The sequence below is a fragment of the Eutrema salsugineum genome, unplaced genomic scaffold (genome assembly GCF_000478725.1).
Source record: "Eutrema salsugineum unplaced genomic scaffold, Eutsalg1_0 scaffold_1, whole genome shotgun sequence".
In the NCBI taxonomy this organism is placed as follows: domain Eukaryota; kingdom Viridiplantae; phylum Streptophyta; class Magnoliopsida; order Brassicales; family Brassicaceae; genus Eutrema; species Eutrema salsugineum.
In genome coordinates, this window is record NW_006256909.1 from 20,844,934 (window position 1) to 20,856,315 (window position 11,382).

At 39.4% G+C, this 11,382-nt stretch overlaps 1 non-coding gene across 1 annotated transcript; it reads left to right on the forward strand.

Moving 5' to 3' along the window:
* Nucleotides 1–8,309: 8,309 nt before the first annotated feature.
* Nucleotides 8,310–8,417, forward strand: LOC112082559. The gene has a single exon (XR_002897227.1). It is a non-coding gene; the product is annotated as a small nucleolar RNA R71 (small nucleolar RNA).
* Nucleotides 8,418–11,382: the final 2,965 nt, after the last annotated feature.

An 11,382-nucleotide genomic window follows, 5' to 3' on the forward strand; every position in this document is an offset into this window, starting at 1 on the left:
TTGTAACAAAGCATCATAAACGAAATTGAAAGTGCAGGAAATTAAAGAGAACAAGGAAGAGAAACGAAGAACAGAGAAGCGGACGGAGGCACGATGATTGCACTCCAACGGCGGCTCCTCCTTCTTCGAAGACAGCGGCTCCTCCTTAGGGTTACACGAAAATCTCTCTCTCTCCTCTTTGTTTATTAGTTTCGGTCTCTCCCTTTAGAATGACCTAAAGAGGGTATTTATAGCTTCTGGAGTGGTTCTGGACACTTAGGGCTTCAAAAATAACGAAAGGAATTCATCTGGGCTTTAATTAAATCGTCTGGAAAGTGAACGACCAAGTTCCGCGGTCGCGGTGGCTCTACCCGCGGGAAAATGGGTGTTGGCCGCGGTCCCGGCTCATGCTCTCTTCCGGAACTGCATTTTCTGTCATTCTTGCATCGGGAGTATCTGAAGATCTAATCGTTGGATTGTCTCCAAAACAAGTGAATTAGAAAGCTGGTTGGATCCTCTATGTTGTCTCAAATTTTGGGGGTGATCAGACGGTGAGAAGGTCTTCATCGCTTGTCATACTTCTGACGGTCTGCATTTATCCAAAATTGCTCATTTGTTCCAAATTGCATATCTTTTGCCCAAGTTTCCTGTCAAATCTTTTGAAACTCTAAAACATTGAAAACACTTTAAAAACCATTGAAAACAAAGTTAAAACACCTGCATAAGACATAATTATGATCCATACAAGTGGTCAAAATACGGTGTTATCAACTCCCCCAGACTTACGTTTTTGTTTGTCCTCAAACAAACTTAAGTCAGGAAATAAATTTTTAAAAAAATCGCAGGAACTAAACAATATCTCAGTGACCGTCCTTCTAAACCATAACTTATCGTGAAACATCTATTTGGATCTAGTCTAGAAAATTCTCACCAAAATACAAGCAAACTAGTCCGTTAATCCGTCATGTGAAAATCTACACACTTAGATCTAACTTCCAGTCAACTAGCTCTCTACATTCATTAAGTGTAATGGTGAATACTCATCAAAGACATTATTCAGGGTAGACGGCGTTTGGCATTAAAGGCTATTTAAGTGGTGGAGTTAAAGTGTTTCGGGTTACCTGAAGATCTGGAGGATGCAAGATATTATGCAAAACCGAAAGAGAGAGAAGGACCTGTTGATGTCCGCAGATTTTCAGTCACTTCTCCTTTGCCAAATGTTGTTGCATAATCCTTCCTCCTTTCTTGTAAACAGCTGTTCCCCCAGACTTAGATCTTTTCCGGGAATCATAAAGATGATCTCCAAAACTCCATATAATCAGACTCTAGCTTGTCTCAAGTATAAAATTCGATCCTCCTAGACTCTCTAAGGTTTTAAATTTCCTTTCCCTTCTATATTTTTCCTTTTCATTTTTTTTTATTTTTTTATTTATTTTTTTTTGGGAAAGAGGAAACAACCTTTTATAGAGAGAGAGTCTAAGGGACGAAATTGTACCAAGATTTTAAAGTTTTTCCAAGGCAAACTAAGTTTTCTCCTTTTGTTGAATCATTCCAATGAAATCGCTGGTCTTCGTCTTCAGTGACTGAAAACCGCGTTTATCCTCTTTCTCTCCGAAGTTTTTGCACATATCTGCATATATAACAATGGAAAACAAGAATGCATGTGGTTTGAAAGAGGTTAGGTTCGGTGGGGAACTAGCTAAAGATGAACTAGCCATTCAGGATCAACAAAGAGTGGTAAAAGGATAAAAGTGTCCTGAATGTATGATTCGTTTCCCTGATCTAACGCTTTAATGAGAATATTAAGTCAAAATTAAGTCCAGATAAAATGAGCTAGTATATCCTGTCAGAAAGAATCTCCATGAATAGAAGTCCTCTGGTGGGATTTCGTAATGCAAGTATTCTAGCTACCACCTAGTCTACGCCTAAATCACAAAAAGAGCAAAAAACGAGGAAATAGCGTAGAAGCACACTGGTCTAAATCATCATAGTAATGTTTAATGTGTTCCTGGTTTGAAAACTTTGTGAAAAACATTTTTTGAAAAATTTTATGAAAAGCTTTTTGAAAAATTTTATGTGTCCAAAAGAAACTCATAACAAATCAAATTTCATTAGTAACGGATGAACATACTCCCCCAGACTTATTTCACACTGTCCTCAGTGTGATAAATCTTGGAAAGAATGGTAAAGAAAATAGAAAAGTTGAAATGTTTAAGAGAACTTATCGTGCTGGAGAGTGCTGCTCGTCTTTTGTATTTGTTCTTCCTTATTGAAAACCTGAAATTTAATGAAACAGAAACAAAGCAATGGAAATAGAAAATAAAGGTCAAAGGAAAATAGATAAAATACCAAGTGGGTTGCCTCCCACTAAGCGCTTGTTTCAAGTCATTAGCTTGACATTGTTGCTCGATTAGACTTAACCGGGGTCGTGACACTCCTTGATCTCATCATTCGCCGATAATGGATCAATCAAAATCATCACTTCTCTTTTGTCTTCTCTTTGTTCAGCCAGATATGGTTTTACACGCCCATTCACTGTAAATGAGTTTCCGGTTCTGTCCCACAGGACAATGGCTCCGTATGGCTTGACTTTCTTTATCGTGAAGGGTCCTGACAATCTTGAACGTAATTTTCCTGGAAAAAGCTTAAGACGAGAATTGAAAAGAAGAACTTTATCGTTAGGAGAAAAAGTTCTATGAATAATCTTCTTATCATGATATGCTTTAGTCTTCTCCTTGTAGATCTTCGAGTTTTCGTAGGAATTGTGTCAGATTTCTTCTAACTCATGAAGTTGAAGTAGTCTTCTTTCTCCAGCTGTTTTCAAGTTCATATTCATCTCCTTGATAGCCCATTGCACCTTATATTCCAGTTCTACTGGAACGTGACATGCTTTTCCATAAACTAGATTGAATGGTGTTGTTCCTAATGGTGTCTTGAATGCTGTTCTATATGCCCATAATGCGTCGTCAAGCTTGGTAGACCAATCCTTGCGATGAACTGCAGTAGCTTTCTGCAAAATCGACTTGATTTCTCTGTTTGAGATCTCTACTTGACCGCTGGTTTGGGGATGGTATGGAGAAGCAACTTTATGTGTAACTCCATTCTTTCTAAAATATTCTCGAAAACTCTGTTGATGAAATGCGATCCTCCGTCGCTTATCATAACAGATTTAAACAGCTTCATGACAACTTTCGCATCATTGGTGGGACTGGCGACTGCTTCTACCCACTTAGAGACGTAGTCTACTGCTACTAAGATGTATTGATTTCCAAAAGAAGTAGGAAAGGGTCCCATAAAATATAATTCCCAGACATCGAAGATTTCGACTTCGAGGATAAAATTTTGAGGCATCTCTTTCCTTTTACTTATGTTACCCATCCTTTGGCATTTATCGCATCGCGATATATAAGCTTGAGTATCTTTGAACAAAGTAGGCCACCAGAAACCTGCTTGTAAGATCTTTGAAGCAGTTTTGAAGGTTGTGAAATGTCCTGCGTAAGACGAGCTATGGCATCCGAATAAAATTCCTTCCATCTCTTCTTCAGCCACGCATCTTCGGAATAACCCATCAGCACATCTCTTATAGAGATAAGGTTCATCCAAAAAATAATGTCTTACATCTTTCATAAACTTTTTCTTCCTATAACCAAAGAATTGTGGTGGTTCTACATCAGCTGCTAGGTAATTCACTATGTGCCTAAACCATGGGGTAAATTGAAAGCATCTGCTTGTCGCATGAGTTGATGTGGTGGTGCGGTATTGGCATTGGTGGAGGTAGTATCTATTGCATAGATGTTTTCTTCTGGCAAACTATCATTTAAGGGCAATCTTTCTTCAACTCGAATTCGAGAAAGATGGTCTGCAACTCCATTATCTGCTCCTTTCCGATCTCGAATTTCGATATCGAATTCTTGCAGTAGGAGGATACATCTTATCAACCGAGGTTTAGCGTCTTTCTTAGAAATTAAATACTTGATTGCAGCATGATCATTATGAACTATGACCTTAGATCCTACGAGATAAGAACGGAATTTCTCAAATGCAAATACGACAGCTAGAAGTTCTTTCTCTGTTGTATCATAATTGCATTGAGCTTCGTCAAGAGTTCTACTTGCGTAGTAGGTTACGTGCAGTTTCTTATCTTTTCGTTGGCCAAGCACTGCTCTGACTGCATAGTCACTTGCATCGCACATGATTTCGAATGGGAGTTCCCAATCAGGTGCTTGCACGACTGGCGCGGAGACAAGGGCTTGTTTGATCTTATGAAATGCGGCTAAGCAGTCATCATCGAACTCGAAGTTCGTTTCCTTGCAAAGCAAACGCGTAAGAGGTCTAGCTATTTGAGAAAAGTCTTTTATGAATCGCCTATAGAATCCTGTGTGTCCTAAGAAACTATGAATTCCTTTTACGTTTGTGGGAGGTTGTAGGCTTGTCATGACTTCGATTTTTGCTTTGTCAACTTCGATTCCTTTTCCTGAAATTCTGTGCCCAAGCACAATTCCGTCTCGTACCATGAAGTGACATTTTTCCCAATTTAATACTACGTGCTTATCTTCACATCATTGCAGAACTTTACCAAGATTGGCTAAGCATTTTTCAAAAGAAGATCCATAGACAGAGAAATCGTCCATGAATACTTCCATGAAATCCTCAATAAAATCTGTGAAGATCGACATCATGCACCGCTGGAAGGTAGCAGGTGAATTACACAATCCAAAAGGCATACGTCGGTAAGCGAACGTGCCATATGGACAAGTGAATGTCGTTTTTTCTTGATCCTCCGGGCGAATAGGAATTTGGAAAAATCCGGAGTATCCATCAAGGAAGCAATAGTAGGGGTGATTAGCTAATCTTTCTAGCATTTGATCTATGAAGGGAAGTGGAAAATGATCTTTCCTAGTTGCTCCATTCAGTTTCCGGTAATCGATACATATACGATGTCCAGTTACTGTTCTTGTAGCGATCATTTCATCCTTATCATTTTTAATGACAGTGACTCCTCCTTTCTTCGGAACTACATGAACTGGGCTAACCCAAGTGCTATCTGAGATAGGAAAGATTATTCCAGCTTCTAAAAGCTTCATAATCTCTTTCTTGACAACATCCATGAGATTAGGGTTCAGTCTCCTTTGACTTTCGATTGAGTTTTTAGCATTGTCCTCTAGATTTATCTTGTGCATACAAAGATCTGGAGAGATTCCAGGTATGTCATCAAGTGAATATCCTAAGGCTTTTCTATGCTTTCTCAGCTCAGTCAACAACATTTTGGTTTCTTCTTCCGTCAAACCAGAGTTTATTTTGACAGGATAAGTAGAATTTGGCCCAAGGAAGGCGTACTTAAGTCCGACGGGAAGAGGTTTAAGCTCGACTTTAGGGGCTTTAAGCTCGCTCCAAGGATCATTAATTGCTGCAGCAGTGCCTTTAGGAGGTGTAGGAATGTTTGTTTGGTCCTTAAGATCTAGATAGTTAGAAGGTTTCCTATAAGTTTCGGATTTATCAAGCATACGTGCGCATTCACTTGAAATTCCTTCAAGGAAATTGCGTTCATCTTTTGAGGGTGAAAGCGTGACACTTAAAGGGTTGTCTAGAAGCAGATCTTCATAGACTTCCTCAATAATTCTGTCTAACTCATCAACCCAACAAATTTTGCCATCCAAAGTTGGTTTATCGAAACTTTTGTTCATGTCAAATTGCATATCTAGGCCGGCTAGATGAAGGTCAATTTTTCCTTCAGGAACATTGATTATGGCTCCGGCTGATACGAGCATGGACCCGAGTAGAGACGAGGTGCGAACTGAGGCTCTGGCCGGAGAACTAGTTCAGGTCGGGAATCAAGACCAATTGGCCGACCTAAGCGAAGTCGAGGTTCAGGACGGGAAGCAAGACGAGGTGGCCGACCTAGATGAAGTCTTATCCGTGCCAACCGGTCCAATGACGCGGTCACGAACCAAGAAGTTATCCATGGCCGTTTGGAGGTTATGCACCGACCTAAGGGCCAAGTTCACAGACGCTACACTAAATAACCGAGTTGTAACGCTTTTGGCCTATTCGGATGGTGTAGTTCCTTAATACTCTTTTTCTTTGCATCCAGGTTTGTCCCACTGGGTTTACCGGATGGGGTTTTAATGAGGTTAAGGGCTACATCACTCTTATCCGTAGTTAGTTCACTAGCCGTTACAAGAAGCCAAAAGATCACTCGCGAAAGGAGCCAAAGGGACATTCAAAGGAAGCCGAGTGGTCATTCAAACTTATTTAATGTTTTCATTTATTTTCTTATCTTTTGCACTTCTTTTAGGACTCTATATAAAGAGCCAGGCTCCTTTGTATTTGGCATTCACCTTTTATCAATTTTATCGAGATTTTCTCTTGTTCTTTTCGAGTTTTTCCTTTCTTAAGGTGGTTAGCCTTGAAAGTTTTATTTGGTTTATCGAATTCAATCCATAGGATTCGACGCAGCCTTCATTTTCATCTCGTTTCGATTTCGTTCAAAATAGTTTAGGGGCAACAGGATTTTCGAGATCAAGTCTCACGCCTGTTCATCCTTTACCCGCGAGATCAACATTTGGTGTTTTCCATTCCCTCGATCCATATCTGTCTCTCGCGAGCTGGGCCTAAGGACCTTCGAGATAACCTCTCACCCCTTAGCATCTCTCCGATCAGACCGACTTTGGCCGAGTTTATCAACCTCTACCAAACGAGCAAGTGCAAGTCCTAGGGAGGATCGTATCCCCGGCTGTAGATAGGAATTGTCGTCCAAGAATAAGGGGATCCTTAGGTTCTCTTTCTAGTTCTAGAACTACGAAATCAGTTGGTATGGAACATTTTTCGATTTCTATAGGAACATCTATTAGGATACCTACAGGTTGTCTAACAGAACGATCAGCTAATACTAAGGAGATTTAGTGGGCTTGAAAGTGTGATGTCCTAAACGTTTTGCTACTGAAAGAGGCATCATGTTTATGCTAGAACCTAAATCACAGAGAGCACGCTGAAAAGCTACATCATTGATGGTGCATGAAAGTACGAAGCTTCCAGGATCGTTTTCCTTTACAGGGATTCGGCTTTGCAGGATAGAACTACATTCATGGGTTATCATCATAAAGCCTTCTTCAAGAGTTAAAGAATTTGTTAGAATACCCTTCATGTATTTTCTTAAGGCTGGAATCATAGCACAAGCTTCTACGAAAGGTAATCTCACATTTAATTGATCAATTAACTCTTTCAGCTTAGCTTTTTCTTTCTCTTTCTTAGGGGCTCTTAAGGCTCTAGGATATGGAGGTTTAGGTTTATAGACACGAGTTGGTGGAGGTGGAATCGGGTCTTCTCCAAGGATTTCCCGGGATGAATCTTCTCTTACTTCTTCTCCATCCTTCTCTCCTACCACTTCTCTTTCAATGTCTCCAATCGTGATTCTTTCTCTTTCTTTCTCTTTTTCCTTACCCTTTTCCTCATCTTCGGGATCTTTAGGAAATTCAGGCTCTTTGTAAGCTAATCCACTCCTAAGTGTGATAGCTTTCACATGATCAGAGGGATCTGCTTCACTTGAGCTTTTGAAAGAATTTTCACTTGGCTCCTTTTCCAAATTTTCTAAGTTTTTAGAATTAGTTTTGATCATCAGGCTAAGGAGGGTGTAAAATTTTTCATTGAAATCTTCTTGCATCGTTTTTAGTTCAGATCTAAGACCATTAATCTCTTGAGACCTAGATTTTTCAAGCTCTAGAATTCTTTTGTTTAGGTTTTCAGCTTCAAAAAAGGGAAAACTAGGATATGAAACAGAATTAGATTGAATAGCCAACATTGGTTCAGAAGGTGGTTTCCAGACAAGCTCGGAAGACGGTTTCCCGCGGTCAGACGGCTCGCGACCGCGGTGAAACAGGTCTTGGTCGCGGTCAGCATCATCACGACCGTGGTGAAAGCTTGGTTTGCTGCGGTCCGGATGTATGGACCCGCGGTGATCAGAAACGAATGGAAAATCTTGAATTTGATAGACTTCTGCAGTGTTAACCTTCCCTTGATCATAAGAATCCATTGGGTTGTCCCAACCGTCAAAGTTACACGTATTGTGTACCTTATTTGGTTGTTGCAATCCAAGATGACTCATTATGTGATGGAGACACTTCATAACTTCCGAAATTTCTTCTTTCCTCTCAGGATGTGCAGAATTACCAAAAGTTACTTGATTTCGGATGCTGTTTGCGAAATTTTTAATGAAAATGTGAGCATCTTCTACAGATCTAGTTGAGAAATCTCCATTACTTGCTGTGTCGAAAGAGTGTCGTAACTCTGGAGTTATACCGCGATAGAAGATACCCAGCAGGTATTCCTCGGTATATCCATGGTGTGGACAATCTCTTTGGTATTCCCTAAATCTTTCCCAAGTATCTAAAAGATCTTCATCTTCTTTTTGTTTATAAGTTCTTATCTTCTTTCTTAAGAGATTTGAACGATTTCTAGTGTAAAAACGATTTAGGAAAGCAGTTCTACACGCTGCCCACGTTTTTAGTGAAGCAGGTGGCAAAGATTTTAGCCATTTTCTGGCATTGTCTTTCAAAGAGAATGGGAAAAGACTACATTTGTGGGAATCCCCATTTGCTGTAATGGTTGCACATAATTATTCGAACGTCTCGATATGATCAATCGGGTGTTCGGAATTGTAACCATGGAATTGATTTTGTTGAACTAAATGGATATAAGGTACCTTATTTTGGTTTTTTTGAACTGAGTGAATCGAAACTTCCAATCAGTTCATCATAATCTTCACGTTTTGTCGATTCGATCTGTTCATTGCCATCATAAATCGGTTCTTCAAACTCATCATCAGTCAGGACATCATCGCTTGGATCACCATCCACACGATATGGTGGATCACCAAGAGTCCATGGAACATGTTCCCGGTCTCTCATCGCAGAGAAACCTGAAAAATTCAAAAGAAAAAGTAAAAGTAAACAGGTGTTCTAATGGATTTAAGCTGGGATTCGCAATAAAACAAATCAAAGTTCTCGGCAACGACGCTAAAAACTTGATGAGCGGTTTGTAAACGGGGTATTGGTTCGTTCTACTAAGCTTCAGGTTTTAAATTTGTAACCCCTAAATGTCTGCAAGTACACAGATGTGCGCTGTAGTACTTAGGGTATCGATCCACAGAGACTTAGTTGTTTCAGTACGAATTCACTGCAACGCTTAAATCAGATTAGAACTAAACAGGTTTTGGTTTTGGTTTTGGGTTTTGGTTATCACTAAATCTAAACTAGAAAGCTAAGCAAGTAAAAGCTAATAAAAACGAAAGCAAGTGCAAGCAAGTAAAAATCGGCTATGAATGAAAGCAAGTAATAAGCGAATAAGAGTGGAATGGAATCAAGGAAATAAGCGAATGAAAAGCAAATAGAATTGAAGGTTGTAAGTAATGAAAGACAAACGTTGGGCATCAAGGGGAATTCGCAGGGGTTCATGGTCTATGCTAGGTAGATTTTAAACAAGTGATAAAGGTAATCAACTACGTATGTTCTCGAACTCGAGGCATGGAAGTATGAATAGCCTACTTTCGCAGCACTAAACAACTATCTCTCGCAACCTTGATCAGTAGGTTTCCACTCTGATCCTGGAAGAGAGAAGATGCAATAGCAGAACAAGACTCATCAACATTCACAACTCATCTACAGGTAGGTTTCCACTCCTATAGAAGAATTGCTCGTTTCACCCTAGTTCAGACAATCAATGAAAGCGTTCGCAACATATCTTATCAGATCGGCTTCTAAGTGGCCAGCAGAGAATCATGCAGTAAGATTAAAGGCAAACGAAGAACATCTAGAAGATTATAAATCCTAAATCTATCGATTCATAAGCAAAGACACATGAAATTCCCTTTGAACAATCCCTTTAAACCCAACTGGGTAACTACTCAAACATATTGTAACAAAGCATCATAAACGAAATTGAAAGTGCAGGAAATTAAAGAGAACAAGGAATAGAAACGAAGAACAGAGAAGCGGACGGAGGCGCGATGATTGCACTCCAGCGGCGGCTTCTCCTTCTTCGAAGATGGCGGCTCCTCCTTAGGGTTACACGAAATTCTCTCTCTCTCCTCTTTGTCTATTAGTTTCGGTCTCTCCCTTTAGAATGACTAAAGAGGGTATTTATAGCTTCTGGAGTGGTTCTGGACACTTAGGGCTTCAAAAATAACGAAAGGAATTTATATGGGCTTTAATTAAATCGTCTGGAAAGTGAAAGACCAAGTTCCTTGGTCGCGGTGGTTCTACCCGTGGGAAAATGGGTGTTGGCCGCGGTCCCGGCTCATGCTCTCTTCCGGAACTGCATTTTCTGTCATTCTTGCATCGGGAGTATCTGAAGATCTAACCGTTGGATTGTCTCCAAACCAAGTGCATTAGAAAGCTGGTTAGATCCTCTATGTTGTCTCAAATTTCGGGGGATGTTCGGACGGTGAGAAGGTCTTCATCGCTTGTCATACTTCTGACGGTCTGCATTTATCCAAAATTGCTCATTTGTTTCAAATTGCATATTTTTTGCCCAAGTTTCCTGTAAAGTCTTTTGAAACTCTAAAACATTGAAAACACTTTAAAAACCATTGAAAAAAAAGTTAAAACACCTGCATAAGACATAATTATGATCCATAAAAGTGGTCAAAATACCGTGTTATCAGTATTTCACAAATGATGATTTGGTTTGAAAATGGATTAGTGTAGAGGTTAATGCCTACATGAGAGAATTAACCTAGATTAGAGTTCTAAGTTAATTGGTTTTTAGATCATGTGAATACTTGTTGGTTCTTTCTATGTAAGATTCGGTCCTCTCTTAAGTAGAAACCGTTTGGTCATAATTAGACCTGATACTCTATGCTTGTTGATTGCTTGATCTTGCTTAAGGTGAATTAATCTTGATTAAGCAGTTTGCAAAAGGATTATTGTCATGGGAATGAATTAATCTATCTTTGAAGTCTAGACTAAAAAGTAACAAGCATTGCATTATGTTATTAGGATCATGAATCAACATTGAAAGCACCCTAATCAATTATCACATCTTGATGTTTATCTTTTATCATTTGCTTAATCATCATCATCGTTTTTAGCTTGCTTGTTTAGTTCATTAATCATTGCTTGTTTATTTCTTTTTTATCCTTACTTTGTTACTTGTTACCAAACTCATCTTTGATCACTTGACTTAAGAACTTATCTTATAAACTAGTGCCTAACTACCACACATATGGATTGACACCCCTTATACTACTTTGACAAGGGGATTGATAACCCTTCTAAGAGCCTAAAACTCTCAGTTATCAATTGGCGCCGTTGCCATATTGTGTGGGGATTGTTAGCACTAGTTTCTGATATAGTTTTTGAGATCAAGTTTAGTTTGTTTTACTGATTCTCTTTCAAGTTCTGTCTTTGT